We start from the raw sequence: 18017 nt of genomic DNA, 5'->3' as shown, positions 1-18017 counted from the left end.
CAGCTGTGAAGTCCCAGTTTGTCCCTAATGCACCTGGAGGTGCTTCCATTACTGTAAGTGCAATTACTCCATACCTTCTTGTCCCTATATTTGCTGTACTGGGCTATAGTTTTTGCTCTTCATCCCTACATAGGTATTCCGACGTACGTTTCGCTTTTTCCTTGAAAAAGCCGATTAAGCGAAACAAACGTCGGAATTGTTATTGCTAATCTCACCATTGCGTCTTTTCATCTGCCTATACACCTGGGGGAGGAGCCATTCCTACTGGTAACAAAGTGCGGACAGTAAGCGGTTAAGCTTCTGCTTTTCTATCCGCATCCATCCAGTGTTTGGGACTGCTCTTCTGAGTAATAACTTGTGTATTGTTGCTCACTAATACTCTGTTTATGGTGTCAGTTGTGCATTTGTGATGCTTTTATATATGTTTTTAATAAATACGATATTTTACTATATTTGCGTGAGAGAAACTGTTTACCTACCAGTATAAAGTAGTTGTGTGCATTACCCTGAGCTTGGATTGGCTCCACCAAATGTGAGTAATCACTCGTGAACAAGTATATCAAATTTTCCCAAAGGTGGTTACAGAATTACGCTATGTTGTGTATCTTGTTTCTTTTGTTTTGAGAACTAACTGAAGACTACCAAAGGCTGGAAACTCCAAAGAGAGCGAACATATCCTTATAAACCTATTTATGAACTATTAATCTATTTATTTTATTTCATTTTTTCATTTCACTGTTTTGTTATCACATTTATTTCACATATATTCACCTTGTGATATATTGGTATATTTATTTTATACTATTGGGTGCATCACGCTTGTGAGTATATTACTTGCATCATTCATATTGCCCTTTGTTTTGGTGATACTAGGCCATTGTGGTGCCTCTGTTTCCTTTTTACTGCTCACAAAATGTGGCAATCAGAAAAATGTGTGGACATTTGGCTAGATGTGTGATGCATTTTCTGTTGTTTTCCTTGTGCCTCAATTACAATCTTTCTAAAATTCTTGTTCAATATTAAAAATATTGATTTTTTTTATCAGAAAGCTCACAATCTTACTGACTAAAAACAGGTGAACTTGATAACTTAAAATTTTCGATTGTCATTTTCCCACCATGGCACCAGTAAAGAACGATAATGGCTGTTGGTCACAAAAAAATATTTGAAACACAAAAAAAAATACAACATTTAAGATCTTTAGACCCCCAACCACTCTCACCAACTTACCAAGTCTACTGATCTTCATTCTGCTGGTCCAACATTCTCTCATTTCACGACAGTCACCTCTCTCTGTGCATGTTTTAACTGTCGTTTACTTGTAGATATGTTTTCTTTGTGTTTTTACAAATAATTAATTGTGATGACATGTTCAGCATTATTATTTTTTTATTTGATGCAATTTAATTGTCATCATAAAGAGCCATGTCCTTCATTGGCACAGTCAGCACACTCTTGTTTTTTTTGGGTTAGAGTATGCACAGATCAATGGTCAATAGTGTTATTTTTTATCCATTGTGTGTTATAAGTCGATCTGTGAGTCTTGAGCATTTACCAAGTGTCTCGGGCATTGGAACTTGACATATTTTTTATTTTTTTAATATTTAGTTGATGGTCGTGTGGATTGTGATCGCTAAAGTAGATACTGTCCATACATTGTATTTATGACTTTTCCTGTTTCTGATCCATTATTTTCAGATAGAGATGGTGCTATGAATTACATTGTGATTACTCTGATGGCAAAAAAATTGTACTGGGAGCCAAAAACTATGATTGACTAGATTAGAATTGACCTCATAGCTGAATAAAGAAGGTTGTCGCAAAGAGTAGCTGTAAATATAATAATATATCAATTAGAAGCCAAATCAAATACCGTTTTAGAAAACATTTGGCAGGTTTGAGCAGCACTTCCTTATAAAGAAAAGAAAAATAAACTGCCTAGCTGAGGGTGTTGGATTAGCAGACTAAAAGAAAATCATTTTATTTATATATTTAGAAAAAAAACATAAGCACTGTTTTATTTGCACTGAACCACTGTTTGTTGCAAAGAAAATTATATATTAGTTGAAATGGCATTGAATAGTGTTAAATGAAAATCAAGGAGCAGAAATATAACATACTTTTCTGCATAGAAAAGGTTATGATAAATCTTTTTATACATTTCTTTGTGTTCCTTAGTTTTTGAATTTACACCAACTAATATATTTTTACTTATTGACTTTTCTGTGCAAAAGAAAGATTTTCTTTATCAAATGAGACAAAGGGGCATATGTATCAAGCTCCGTATGGGAAACAGCAGTTATGAAGCAGCGGTCACAAAGACTGCTCTGAGCAGGCGGACCCACATCGCCGGAAATCAACCCGATCGAGTACGATTGGGTTTATTGACACCCCCATGCTGGCGGCCGATTGGCCACGAGTCTGCAGGGGGCGGCATTGCACCAGCAGCTCTTGCATTGCTCGCCGTATTTAGCGAGTTCTGGTGGACCTGGTCGATCCGATAAAAATCGTCGCCCGCAAAAGCTGGCGACGCCAATATTTGCTCGGGTTTGGTATCCTATATACGGCGTAACCTAGAAGTTACGCGCGTATATTTCTGCCGTCGCCCGTAGTTTTTTGGGCCATAGGCAGGCATACCAAACCCGCGCAGTTTGGTATCCAATATACAGCGTAAGGACTTACGTGGCGAAAATTGAGAAATCTTACTCCATTTTCACCTCGCCACAAAAAGCAGCCATAAGAAGCCTTACGCTGACTCTCTAAACTAGCTGCTAAATAAACCTAACACCTAACGCATGCGCAATGTCTATCTAACTGTCAACCGCGATCCCCCGCCGCAATCCCTAATAAAGTATTTAACCCCTAAACCGCCGCCATCTACATAAACTAACCCCCTACTTTGAGCCCCTAAAACCGCCGCCATCTACCTGATCTATCCCCTAATCTGACCCCTTACACCGCCGCCAGCTATATTAATATTATTAACCCCTAATCTAATATCCATAAAGTAATAAACTCTATTACCAGCCCTTAAAAGGGCCTTTTGCGGGGCTTTGCCCCAAAGTTAACAGCTCTTTTGCCCTATAACCTGCCCTCCCTACACCGCCGCACCTATATTAATGGAATTAACCCCTAATATAAGCCCCTTACACCGCCGCCATCTATATTAAAAATATTAACCCCTAATTTAATCTACCTACCCCGCCGCCAGCTATATTATCTATATTAACCCTAAGTATATTATAGTTAATATAGTTATTACATTATATATATTAACTATATTAACCCTAATTATATTAGGGTTAATATAGTTAATATAGTTACTATAGTATTTATATTAACTATATTAACTCTATCTAACCCTAACACCCCTAACTAAATTCTTATTAAATAAATCTAATTTATATTATAAACTAAAATATTCCTATTTAAATCTAAATACTTACCTATAAAATAAACCCTAAGATAGCTACAATATAATTAATAATTACATTGTAGCTATGTTAGGGTTTATATTTATTTTACAGGCAAATTGTTAATTATTTTAACTAGGTATAATAGCTATTAAATAGTTATTACCTATTTAATAGCTACCTAGTTAAAATAATTACCCAATTACCTGTAAAATAAATCCTAACCTAAGTTACAAATACACCTACACTATCAATAAATTAAATAAACTACAAATATCTATCTAAAAATACAATTAAATAAACTAAACTAAATTACAAAAAAAAAAAAAAACACTAAATTACAAAAAATAAAAAAAAAAGATTACAAGATTTTTAAGCTAATTACACCTATTCTAAGCCCCCTAATAAAATAATAAACCCCCAAAATTCCCTACCCTATTCTAAATAAAAATAGTTCAAAGCTCTTTTACCTTACCAGGGCCTTTTGTGGGGGCATGCCCCAAAGAAAACTGCTCTTTTGCCTAAAAAAAAAACACAATACCACCCCCCAACATTACAACCCACCACCCACATACCCCTAATCTAACCAAAAAACCCCTTAAATAAACCTAACACTACCCCCCTGAAGATCTCCCTACCTTGTATTCACCCCGCCGGGCAGAACTCTTCATCCGATCCGGGCGATGTCCAATCAAGTGGCAAAGAAGAATTCTTCATCCCGGCGATGTCTTTCACCAAGCGGCAGCAAAGTCTTCTTCCATCGGGCAGCATCTTCCATCAAGCGGCATCTTCAATCTTCATTCTTCGCTCCTCCAACGCAGAGCATCCATCCCGGCCGACGACTGAACGACAAATGAGGTACCTTTAAATTACGTCATCCAAGATGGCGTCTGTCGAATTCCGATTGGCTGATAGGATTCTATCAGCCAATCGGAATTAAGGTAGAAAAATCTGATTGGCTGATTGAATCAGCCAATCAGATTCAAGTTCAATCCGATTGGCTGAACCAATCAGCCAATCAGATCGAAAGAAGAGCTTGCTGCCGCTTGGATAAAGATATCGCCCGGATCGGATGAGGCGTTCGGCCCGGTGTGGTGAAGACAAGGTAGGGAGATCTTCAGGGGGGTAGTGTTAGGTTTATTTAAGGGGGGTTTGGGTTAGATTAGGGGTATGTGGGTGGTGGGTTGTAATGTTGGGGGGTGGTATTGTGTTTTTTTTTTTAGGCAAAAGAGCAGTTTTCTTTGGGGCATGCCCCCACAAAAGGCCCTTTTAAGGGCTGGTAAGGTAAAAGAGCTTTGAACTTTTTTTTATTTAGAATAGGGTAGGGAAATTTTTTTATTTTGTGGGGCTTTATTATTTTATTAGGGGGCTTAGAATAGGTGTAATTAGCTTAAAAATCTTGTAATCTTTTTTTATTTTTTGTAATTTAGTGTTTGTTTGTTTTTGTAATTTAGTTTAGTTTATTTAATTGTATTTTTAGATAGATATTTGTAGTTTATTTAATTTATTGATAGTGTAGGTGTATTTGTAACTTAGGCTAGGATTTATTTTACAGGTAATTGGGTAATTATTTTAACTAGGTAGCTATTAAATAGTTAATAACTATTTAATAGCTATTATACCTAGTTAAAATAATTAACAATTTACCTGTAAAATAAATATAAACCCTAACATAGCTACAATGTAATTATTAATTATATTGTAGCTATCTTAGGGTTTATTTTATAGGTAAGTATTTAGATTTAAATAGGAATATTTTAATTAATAATATTAATATTAGATTTATTTTAATAAGAGTTTAGTTAGGATGTTAGAGTTAGATAGGGTTAATATACTTAATATATATATATATATATATATATATATATATATATATATATATCATATAATAACGATATTAACTATATTAACCCTAATATAATTAGGGTTAATATAGTTAATATATATAATATAATAACTATATTAACTATATTAACCCTAATATAATTAGGGTTAATATAGTTAATATAGCTGGCGGCGGTGTAGGGGGATTAGATTAGGGGTTAATACATTTATTATAGATGGCGGCGGTGTAGGGGGATGTAGATTGTAGGCAAAAGAGCAGTTTACTTTGTGACAAAGCCCCGCCAAAAGCCCTTTTAAGGGCTGGCAAAAGAGCTGAATTCTTTGGGGCATGCCCCGCAAAAAGCCCTTTTAAGGGCTGGCAAAAGAGCTGTTACTTTGGGGCAATGCCACGCAAAAAGCCCTTTTCAGGGCTATTTGTAGGGTTAGACTTAGGTTTAGTGGTAGGGATAGTTTAGTATTTTAGGGGTTAAACAATTTAATATAGATGGCGGCGGGGTAGGGGGATTAGATTAGGGGTTAATAATTTTAAAATAGATAGCGGCGGGGTAGGGGCTCACTTTAGGGGGTAGGTAAGGTAGATGGCGGCGGTGTTAGGGGCTCACTTTAGGGGGTTATAGATTTAATATAGCAGGCGGCGGTTTAGGGGTTAATAACTTTATTAGGTAGCGGCGGGCTCTGGGAGCGGCGGTTTAGGGGTTAATACATATTTTATTGTTAGGATAGTGAGGGGGGATAGCGGATAGAGGGTTAGACGTGTCGGGCTATGTTAGGGAGGCGTGTTAGACAGTGCGGGTGATTTAGACTTTAGTCAGGTTTTGTAGGCGCCGGCAGTTTCTAACGTGCCGTAAGTCACTGGCGACGCCAGTAATTTGTACTTGCGCAGATTTCTGGACATCGCTGGTTTATCAGACTTACGGCACGTTAGCATCTGACGGCGTCGTATATGGGATAGCTCGAGTTGCGAGCTGAAACTGCGGGCGACGCGGGTTCCCTCGCTTGCACCGCAAACTACGCCGTTTATCGGATCGCGCCCCTGATCCGCAGTGTCGGATCAGGTCCGCCAGCCCTTGATAAATAGGGGCCATAGGAGCAGAGTAGTAAGTGGTAGCGGAGATATTATGTTGGAAATGTAGCCTTTTTTAAAATAATAATTATATAGTTCCTATTTGTTTTAACATATACTTAAATAGATACTTAACCTACATATTTTATTTCATGATTCAGACAGAGCATGCAATTTTAAGCAACTTTCTAATTTATGCATATTATGAATTTTTATTCGTCCTCTTGCTATATTTTTTTGAAAACTAGGAATGTAAAGCTTAGGAGCCGGACCATTTTAGGTTCCGCACCCTGGATAGCATTTGCTTATTGGTTACTATATTGCGCCTCCAATCATTTTGTTTGTTGTTTTTATTTTTTTAATTTGTATCTGCTCAATTTATTAGTTGTAATTTAGTTTAGGAGCGGGATAAATATGTTGAGAAGGGTAGGGAACTACAGTCGTACAAGGAGCAAGAGAAATAGATAAATAAGAGCAGTAGGTAGATGTAGATAGTGTTGGTTTTGTACGTCAACAAGGGGCTAGTTGCAGTGTCCTATCCCAGAAGAGGAACATTCAGGCTTTTAAGAAATGTTAGGACTGGGAATGTAGAAGGTAAAACAAAGCAAGGTTAGAACAGGGGAACAACAAATTCCTAGATACCAGGTGGAAATTGGGGATTCTACTGTCCATTAATGAGTCTAAGAGGTCGATTTATTATGCAGCGAATGCTGCTTTGGAGCCCCATTGTTTCAGGTCCACTTGTAAAGGGAAGTTAAGCAGCAGCGATCGTGGCGGACTGAAATAATCCCGATCCGATATGATCGGGATGATTGACGGCCCCTTCTAGCGGCGAATTGGCCGACAATGAGCAGGGGACAGCATTGCACAAGCATTTCGATAGAAATGCTTGTGCAATGTTAAATGCTGACAGCGTATGCTAAAGAGAATCATGTTCTCTCGACCTATGTTAAATCTACCCTTAAATCTGGTGTATAGTATGTGTATAAAGTGTATATTATGTGTTCAAAATTATATTTTCTTTATTAACTACATCATATTTAGGGTCAAATCTTCAGTTGAATTAGAGGATCTTCTCTTTTGAGTGAGGAGGCATAACACCTGTCTAAGTTGCATTGGGTCTTTGTTAAGGGCTTGCTTTACTGTGTACCCCAGGAATAACCTGTAGACATATCCCCAAGCCTGAGGTGGGTATTTGCAACCTCTTGCTCCCTTGTAGTTGTCCATGTAAATAGTGCAACATGGTTACTCTTGAAGACATCATCAGCTACTAGGTATTCCTGTGGTTATTTTCAGATCTCCCCTCTCTATTCTTTACATTTTCACAATGGGGATGTAAAAAGGGATTACTATGCAAATTATGGGCAGCTGGAACCTTTGAGGTTTGGATGTGCTATATCATTGAATGCTTAGCACCTATCAGTAACGCTATAGATTTGCCATTTGATATGACTTGCTTTCAGCCAATCTTAGCAGCCATTTAGTGAAATATGTAATAGCTGTCATACTGCTTTAGTTATTGTTTATGCCTTTTAGCCACTATTCAAGGAAAGCTATTTAAATTCAATATAGCTGTGGTTCACTTCCCATATGGCTATAGATGAGAGGGCTTATTTCAAGCATACTGATATACTTCAGGTTGCTCCATTTCATTTTGAAAAGATACTAAATAAAATCAGCAGTCCAAGATAACACATTAACATTTATAGTAAGAAACTCACCAGAAGTTTTGAAAAGTGTTATTATTTACAAATGATCAATCATCTATCTATCTATCTATCTATCTATCTATCTATCTATCTATCTATCTATCTATCTATCTATCTATCTATCTATCTATCTATCTATCTATTTATATATCTAGTTATCTGTTTAATGCTATGTCCAGGTATGATTTGAAATGTTAAAATACGAGGAGCTTACAAATGCTGCCTAAAGAGACTCATTGAAGATGGAGTCTGGTACTGAGGGGAATAATAAGATTCCCTTAATTATGCCTTAATTTACTGCTCTCTTGTGTGTTATAATGTGTTTCATTGTGATTTATTGTAAATATTTCACAATCCAATGTTTGACATTCAACATTAGACCTACACTGCGAAACCTGAAGCGTGTTACACATTCCTATGTTCTTTATATAGAAAAAATGTAAATGTTATTATTAAATATATATTTCTATATATATGTGATAATGTCAATGTAAAATATATACCTATACCTAAATAGGAATAAATATATAGGTATATAAAGATATATAAAGAATTATGTATTTACAATAAAAATAACATTGTCCTGTATGTAAAGTACATTGGGATGTGAAATATTAATAACTCCTGTCAGGTTAGCGCACGCGTGATAAGTGTTAGGTTTTTTCTTTTACACTCTCCATTGGGGAGAATAAGCGCGGTTGCAATGCCTAAAATCCTCAAGTTAGCGCATATCGGTTTTGCTCACATGCAAAACTTTTACTTTTAATTTGTAATATGTGCACTAACCCACAAGCAAAAAAATTACTTCTAGTGAAGTTTACACTTGAGCGGGATCGCTAAATAGCACACCACTTTTAATCTACCCCTTAATGTTTTAAATGTATTTTTTCAAGTTTTTAAATGTATTAATACATCTTTTTTTTTCTTCTTCTTCAAAGAGCTTTATTATATAATATTAAAGTTACAAATAATTATATAAACAGAAGATGAAGATAAGTCTCCCAATCTTGGGCGCGATCCGATATATGGCGTAGTTTGCGGCACAAGCGAGGGAACCCGCGTCGCCCGCAGTTTCAGCTCGCATCTCGAGCTATCCAATATACGGCGCCGTCAGATGCTAACGTGCCGTAAGTCGGATAAACCAGCGAAATCTGCGCAAGTACAAATTTCTGGCGTCGCCAGTGACTTACGCCACGTTAGAAACTGCCGGCGCCTACAAAACCTGACTAAAGTATGAAATCACCCGCACTGTCTAACATGCCTCCCTAACATAGCCCGACACGTCTAACCCTCTATCCGCTATCCCCCCTCTATATCCTAACAATAAAATATGTATTAACCCCTAAACCGCCGCTCCCAAACCCCGCTGAAACCTAATAAAGTTATTAACCCCTAAACCGCTGCTACCGGACCCCCTAAAGTGAGCCCCTACCCCGCCGCCATCTATTTTAAATTATTTAACCCCTAAAATACTAAACTATCCCTACCACTAAACCTAAGTCTAACCCTACAAATAGCCCTGAAAAGGGCTTTTTGCATGGCATTACTCCAAAGTAAACTGCTCTTTTGCCAGCCCTTAAAAGGGCTTTTGGCGGGGCTTTGAAACAAAGTAATCAGCTCTTTTGCCTATAATCTAAATCCCCCTACACCGCTGCCACCTATAATAATGTATTAACCCCTAATCTAATCCCCCTATACCGCCGCCAGCTATATTAACTATATTAACCCTAATTATATTAGGGTTAATATAGTTAATATAATTATTATATTATATATATTAACTATATTAACCCTAATTATATTAGGGTTAATATAGTTAATATCGTTATTAATATATATATATATATATATATATATATATATATATATATATTAAGTATAACAACCCTATCTAACTCTAACATCCCTAACTAAACTCTTATTAAAATAAATCTAATATTAATATTATTAATTAAAATATTCCTATTTAAATCTAAATACTTACGTATAAAATAAACCCTAAGATAGCTACAATATAATTAATAATTACATTGTAGCTATGTTAGGGTTTATATTTATTTTACAGGTAAATTGTTAATTATTTTAACTAGGTTTAACTAGGTATAATAGCTATTAAATAGTTATTAAGTTACAAATACACCTACACTATCAATAAATTAAATAAACTACAAATATCTATCTAAAAATACAATTAAATAAACTAAACTAAATTTAAAAAAAAAAAAAACACTAAATTACAAAAAATAAAAAAAAGATTACAAGATTTTTAAGCTAATTACACCTATTCTAAGCCCCCTAAAAAAATAATAAAGCCCCCCAAAATAAAAAAAATTACCTACCCTATTCTAAATAAAAAAAAGTTCAAAGCTCTTTTACCTTACCAGCCCTTAAAAGGGCCTTTTGTGGGGGCATGCCCCAAAGAAAACTGCTCTTTTGCCTGAAAAAAAAACACAATACCAACCACCAACATTACAACCCACCACCCACATACCCCTAATCTAACCCAAACCCCCCTTAAATAAACCTAACACTACCCCCCAGAAGATCTCCCTACCTTGTCTTCACCACACCTGGCTGAACTCCTCATCCGATCCGGGCGATGTCTTTATCCAAGCGGCAGCAAAGTCTTCTTCCATCCGGCAGCATCTTCCATCAAGCGGCATCTTCAATCTTCATACGACGCGGAGCATCCATCCGGGCCGATGACTGAACGACGAATGAGGTACCTTTAAATGACGTCATCGAAGATGGCGTCCGTCAAATTCCGATTGGCTGATAGGATTCTATCAGCCAATCGGAATTAAGGTAGGAAAAATCTGATTGGCTGATTGAATCAGCCAATCAGATTGAGCTTGCATTCTATTGGCTGATCGGATCAGCCAATAGAATGCAAGCTCAATCTGATTGGCTGATTGGATCAGCCAATCGGATTGAACTTCAATCTGATTGGCTGATTCAATCAGCCAATCAGATTTTTCCTACCTTAATTCCGATTGGCTGATAGAATCCTATCAGCCAATCGGAATTGAAGGGACGCCATCTTGGATGACGTCCCTTAAAGGAGCCTTCATTCGTCGGTAGTCCGTCGGGAAAGAAGGATGTTCCGCGTCGGCGGGAGGAAGAAAGAAGATTGAAGACCCCGCTTGGAAGATGACATCGCCCGGATAGAAGACTTCTTCAGCGCCGCTTGGAAGATGACATCGCCCGGATGGAAGACTTCTTCAGCGCAGACTGGAGGATCACTTCATCGGATGGAAGATTTCTTCAGCGCCCCTTGGAGGATAACTTCTGCCGCTCTGAATCTCCTCTTCGGTTCCATCGCTGCTCGGCTGAGTGAAGACGACTCAAGGTAGGATGATCTTCAGGGGATTAGTGTTAGATTATTTTAAGGGGGGTTTGGGTTAGATTAGGGGTATGTGGGTGGTGGGTTTTAATGTTGGGGGGGTTGTATTTTTCTTTTACAGGCAAAAGAGCTGAATTCTTTGGGGCATTTTTTTATGGGCTGGTAAGGTAAAAGAGCTTTGAACTTTTTTAATTTAGAATAGGGTAGGGCATTTTTTTATTTTGGGGGGCTTTGTTATTTTATTAGGGGGCTTAGATTAGGTGTAAGTAGCTTAAAATTGTTGTAATATTTTTGTACTTTAGTTAGTTTATGTAATTGTATTTAATTGTAGTTATTTGTAGTTAATTTATTTAATTAATTTAATGATAATGTAGTGCTAGGTTTAATTGTAACTTAGGTTAGGATTTATTTTACAGGTCATTTTGCATTTCTTTTAGCTAGGTAGTTATTAAATAGTTAATAACTATTTAATAACTATTCTAATTAGCTAAAAAAAATACAAAGTTACCTGTAAAATAAATATAAATCCTAAGATAGCTACAATGTAATTATTAATTACATTGTCGCTGTCTTAGGGTTTATTTTACAGGTAAGTATTTAGTTTTAAATAGGAATAATTTATTAAAGTATAGTGTAGTGTTAGGTGTAATTGTAACTTAGGTTAGTTTTTATTTTACAGGTTAATTTCTCTTTATTTTAGCTAGGTAAGCTATTAAATAGTTAATAACTATTTAATAGCTATTGTACCTAGTTAAAATAAATTGAAATTTGCCTGTAAAAAATAAAAAAATCCTAACATAGCTACAATAAATATTAATTATATGTACTATATTAGGTTTATTTTAAAGGTAAATATTTTAGTTTTAAATAGGATTAATTTAGTTAATAATAGAAATATTATTTAGATTTATTTCATTAATATTTAAGTTAGGGAGGTGTTTAGGGTTAGTGTTAGACTTAGATGTTTTAGGGTTAATAATTTATTACAGTGGCGACGGTGTAGGGGGCAGGATAGGGTTAATACATTTAATATAGGTTGCGGCGGGGTCCGGGAGCGGCGGTTTAAGGGGTTAATACATATATTAAAGTTGCGGCGGGTCAGGGAGTGGCGGTTTAGGGTTAAACTATGTATTTAGTTGCGGCGAGGTGCGGGATCCAGACAGGAAATAGGGGTTAATAACTTTATATAGAGGGCAACGGTATAGGGGGGCAGGATAGGGGTTACTAGTATAATGTAGGTTGCGGCGTGTCCCGGTGAGTGGCGGTTTAGGGGTTAATACATTTATAAGAGTTGCGGCGGGGTCTAGGAGCGGCGGTTAGGGTGTTACTAACTTTATTTAGTTGCGGGGTGCTCCGGGGCGCCGGTATAGGGGGTAGAACAGTGTAGTTTAGTGTGGGTGCTTAGTGACAGGCTAACAAAAAAGCTGTAAAGAAGCCGAAGAGCAGCGAGATCGGATGAGTGATAACTCTCACAATCCGCTGTTCATCAACCCGTACTTGGTGTGTGGCTTTTTGACAGCTTTTTTGATAACTTAGGCGAATTTTTGCAGGTCCGCGCGGCAATGTGAGGCGAGCTTAGGCGGGCATATTGGGCCGGCAAAGGCAGGTAAAGTAGACGCGTTGATAACTACCCCCCATTGTGTTGGAAAGAAAGGATTTGCCTAACAAAATATGGCTGTACTGAATTTCTTTAAAATTTTAGAATGAATAATTAGTTCAATCAAATTATTTGCCCATGCATATGTTTATTGCTCATGAACAACATAACAGAATTATACCAAAGTGCTTTTGAATACTCAGAAACATTTCAAAAAGGTCACTTTCTGATTATTAGGCTCTTAGAGTGATATGAAGTTTTGAACGCAGCTTCGGAGCCCTTGTGATGAAGACTCGCTCATGAAAGCCTTCATCTGCAGTAGTTTAAAAATGTTCCTTTTTAACATCACCGCCACATCAGAAGTGGCACAGTTAAATCACTCCCAGAATATCCAGCCAGGGTGATTGACAACCCTCTGCTCTTGATCTTGTCAATTTAATCTTCATCTACATATACTACATATCTACATATACTGTAGTGCTGGTTATAAATGCAGGCAGAGAGGTTCTTTATAATATGCAAATTCCTTAGGAATAGAGATCTGCAGAGGGCTCTATACTTGAAAGAAGTTGGGTCTGGGTGCAATATATAATAACTAGTACTAAAGCCCGTGACACGGGCCATTTTTTGCAGTACAGCGGTCCACCCCTTGCACTCTCCCCCCTCTCTTTTGCTCACTCTTCCCCCCTCTCTTTTGCTTTCTCTCCCCCCTCCTTTGCTTTCTCTCCCCCCTCTCCTTTGCTTTCTCTCTCCCCTCTTTTGCTCTCTCTCCCCTCTTTTGCTCTCTCTCTCCCCTCTTTGGCTCTCTCCCTCCTTTCTTTTGCTCTCTCTCCCCCCTCTTTTGTTCTCTCCCCCCTCTTTTGTTCTCTCCCCCCCGCCTCTTTGGCTCTCTCCTCCCCCCCCTTTGGCTCTCCCCCCCCTCTTTGGCTCCCCCCCCCCCCCTCTTTGGCTCTCTCCCCTCTTTTGCTCTCTCTCCTCTTTGGCTCTCTCCCTCCCCCCCCTTTGGCTCTCTCCCCCCCTTTGGCTCTCCCCCCCCTTTGGCTCCCCCCCCCTTTGGCTCTCTCCCCCCGCCTCCTCTCCCCCGCCTTTGGCTCTCTCCCCCCCTTTGGCTTTCTCCCCCCCCCCTTTGGCTCTCCCCCCCCTCTTTGGCTCCCACCCCCTCTTTGGCTCTGCCCCCCCTCTTTGGCTCTGCCCCCCCTCTTTGTCTCTCTCTCCCCCCCCCTCTTTGTCTCTCTCTCCCTCTTTTGCTCTCCTCTGTGGCTCTTTCCTCTTGGTTCTCTCTCTCTCCTCCCCCCCTCTTTGGCTCTCCCCCCCTTTATCTCTCTCCCCCCCTTTGACTCTCTCCCCCACTCTTTGGCTCTCTCCCCCCCCCGCTCTTTGGCTCTCCCCCCCCTCTTGGCTCTCCCCCCCCCTCTTTGGCTCTGCCCCCCTCTTTGGCTCTGCCCCCCCTCTTTGGCTCTCTCTCCTTTTTGGCTCTTTTTCCTCTTTGGCTCTCCCCCCCCCTTCTCTTTGGCTCTCCCCCCCTCCCCCCTTCTCTTTGGCTCTCCCCCCCCCTTTCTCTTTGGCTCTCCACCCCTTCTCTTTGGCTCTCCCCCCTTCTCTTTGGCTCTCCCCCCCTTCTCTTTGGCTCCCCCCCTTCTCTTTGGCTCCCCCCCTTCTCTTTGGCTCTCCTCCCTTCTCTTTGGCTCCCCCCCTTCTCTTTGGCTCTCCCCTTTCTCTTTGGCTCTCCCCCCCTTCTCTTTGGCTCCCCCCTCTTTGGCTCTCCACCCCCCCCTTTGGCTCTCCACCCCCCCCCTTTGGCTCTCCACCCCCCCCTTTGGCTCTTCACCCCCCCCTTTGGCTCTCCACCCCCCCTCTTTGGCTCTCCACCCCCCCTTTGGCTCTCTCCCCTCCTCTTTGGCCCTTCTCCCCCCCCCCTCTCCTGCTCCCTCTCTGGCTCTGTCTTCACATTGCGGGACCCCGCCCGGCCACGCCCCATCACGGCGACACCCGTCCGGCCACGCCCCTCGCAACGCCCGGTCACGCCCCTCACGACGCCCGGTCACGCCCCCATCGCAACGCTCCCGTCGGCCACAAACAGCTGTGAGGTCTGGGGAGCGAGTGGCAGCTTCTCACGCAGCAGACCTCACAGCTGTTGAGTAGCTTACCTCGCGCTCCCCAGACCTCACAGCTGTTTGTGTACCTCGCGCTCCCTATCTCAAGGCCAAGTGTGTTTGTCTCTACTGCGCATGACAGCTTCGGACAAACACACTTGGCCTTTTATAATATAGGATTATTACTGCAGCTAAACAAAATAATATAGATATCAATAATAAAATAAAATAGTGAAAGATAAAAAAGGGAAATGTATATGTATGTATACGTGGTATGAACATATATGTGTACAACAAACCTTATGTGCAACAAACCTGTTTGAAAATGCACATACTGTATATAGATGTGCAAAGAAATATATCTAATAAAAACTGAAAATAGAACATTTAAAAACATGATAAAATATTGAAGTCTTTGAACCATGAGGCACTCTTCTTTATTTCTCTTCTAGAGAGGTTCTCTACCTGAGAAATGTGTCTGTCCACAACCACTTTATTAGGGTGCATAGTCTAAAACTGCTGTAGAACAATACAAATGATAAAAATCACCTTTCATGAGAAAACCGTATGAACCACATTGAGAAAACATGGATAATGCTGTGTGAAACACTGGCCAAGCAAGCAGTGCTCCAATAAAGCAATAATTTTACTTCATACAGAGCTAGTGTGATTATACTGTATTCTCCAGAAGGCTACTTTACTTGATTTCAATATAACTGTGGACTGAAATGCACCTGTTTAGTTACAAAAACAAAGCTGATGCAGACATGATCCGCAAAGCATTAAAGTTAAATTATCCTATATATACCGCTGCTTCTGTAGATAATTTTGATATACAGTATATAATAGGAAGGATTCCTTTAAATCTAGCAATTATAACTTCCCCCATCTTGCTCCAGATGAAAAAGGGGCTCCTACTTCTGTTACAGGGGCTTATAAACCCTTCCTACTCTGCCCAACCCCTTGCCCTCATCCTGACCTATGTCCTCCCTTCCAAGTGGTCTTGTCACGCTGCCCCAGTTCCGGCTGTCTCTTCTCTCTGTTGTCATTGCCGTTGCCATGAATGCAGCGGCTGTTGCCTTGGATGCGGCGGTTGCTTTTGGCAAGCAGCGATGACGTCATCGCTGAATGTTAAGTTACTCTGACTGCCGCTGGGTGCCCTCTGTGGCTTGAATACACCCCTATGTAAGTACCTCTGTTTCCTGCATTCATTGCCCAAGTATAGGTGTTACTGTGTGTGCTCCTAGGTGCTTTATTACTTGAATTGCTGGATTGCCTTATTGTTACTGAACTCTGCCTGTCTGACTACTCTGCCTGTTTAACCCTTGAATTGCTGGATTGCATTATCATTGCTGAACTCTGCCTGGCTGACTGCTCTGCCTGTTTAACCCTTGTATTGCTGGATTGCCTTTCTATTCGTTTACCCCTGAACTGCTATACTGTTGGATTGCCTTTCTGTTGTCGAACTCAGCCTGCCTCTTACCATTCTCTTCCTTAATCTTATTGCCGTGAAGGACTACTCTGTCTACCATGAATACTGCTTATTTCATTTCTTAAACTCACTTTGTTCTGGGATATTTCAATATCCTTCCACTTGACACCGGGATAAGAAGACAACTGGCCAAGTTCGTTCTGATAGGGAAATATCCCATGAGCATTACATTATACTTGGGCCATCGACCCAAATGAGGTAGTAAGGGACAGACCCTGGGAGCCCACGCCATACACTTGCAGAATGTGGATTCTAAACTTGAGGCTATATCTGCTATGCTGTCATCATTAGTTGCAGGAAAAAATGCTGCTCCTGTTGTTACACAGCAGGTCCCTGCTACTAGTGCTGCAACATCCCTCTTCCCCTGTTATTGGAAGCATACCCCGGATACTGTTTCCTGACATGAGTCATGAGTATGATGGTACTACCAACTGTAGGGGTTTTCTCAACCAGAGCAGGCTACACTTCTGCAATGATCCTCACACCTTCCAGTCTCATCAGTCAAAGGTCACTTTTATCATTTCTTTATTGAAAGACAAGGCCCTAGCCTGGGTTTCACCCCTTTTGGAACAGAGCGCTCAACTCCTGAACGATGCTGATGCCTTCATTTCTGCATTATATTCCGTATATGGTACATCTGGCTGCACCTCTGCTGCAGAGTACTCTCTCTTGGACCTCCGCCAGAGCAATAGATCTGTGGCATAATACACCATCGTGTTTTGCACTTAGGCACATAAGACCAGTTGGGATGGCAGTGCTCTCAAAGTGGCCTTCAGGAGAGGCCTGCATGAGTGTATTAAGGACAAGCTCACTTATCGTGATGTTCCATCTGCCTTGGATGAAATCCTAACACTTTGTATCAGTATGGATTCTCACTTTCAGGAGAGACAAGTTGAGAGAGAAAGAACTCACAGAATCCTTCCCTCTTGTCCTCCTATTTGTCCAGTCTCTAGACTATCCTCTACCCCTTCAGCACCTCCAGTTATCTCTGAAGAGGAACCCATGATTCCCTCTTCCCTTAATCCCTCTGAATCTGAAAGGCAGAGAAGAAGAAGATTGAGACTGTGTTTCTATTGTGGTTCTAATTCACACCAACTCAAGAATTGTTATATACTGGCAGAAAAAGCCAATGCTTAGAGGATAAAAAAGGGGAACCTCTAAGCATAGCCGCTACTAATTCCCCTCCATCTTCTCGGATCCTGGTACCTGCTACCCTTATATTTCTTCAGAATTCTTTCCATGGTCAAGCCTTTATTGATTCAGGGGCAGCTGGAAATTTTCTGGATCACCGTTTCATGATTAATGCAGGGTTGCCTCTTCTTCAGAAAAAAACAATGTCTTAAAATAACTACTATGGATGGCACTCCCCTTGGATCAGGTTTAATCCATTTTGAATCAGCACCCCTAACCACGACTGTGGGATTCCTACATACCGAACAATTGCAGTTTGATGTCATTTATT

Source organism: Bombina bombina, chromosome 1 (genome assembly GCF_027579735.1).
Source record: "Bombina bombina isolate aBomBom1 chromosome 1, aBomBom1.pri, whole genome shotgun sequence".
In the NCBI taxonomy this organism is placed as follows: domain Eukaryota; kingdom Metazoa; phylum Chordata; class Amphibia; order Anura; family Bombinatoridae; genus Bombina; species Bombina bombina.
This window is presented reverse-complemented; position numbering follows the sequence as displayed.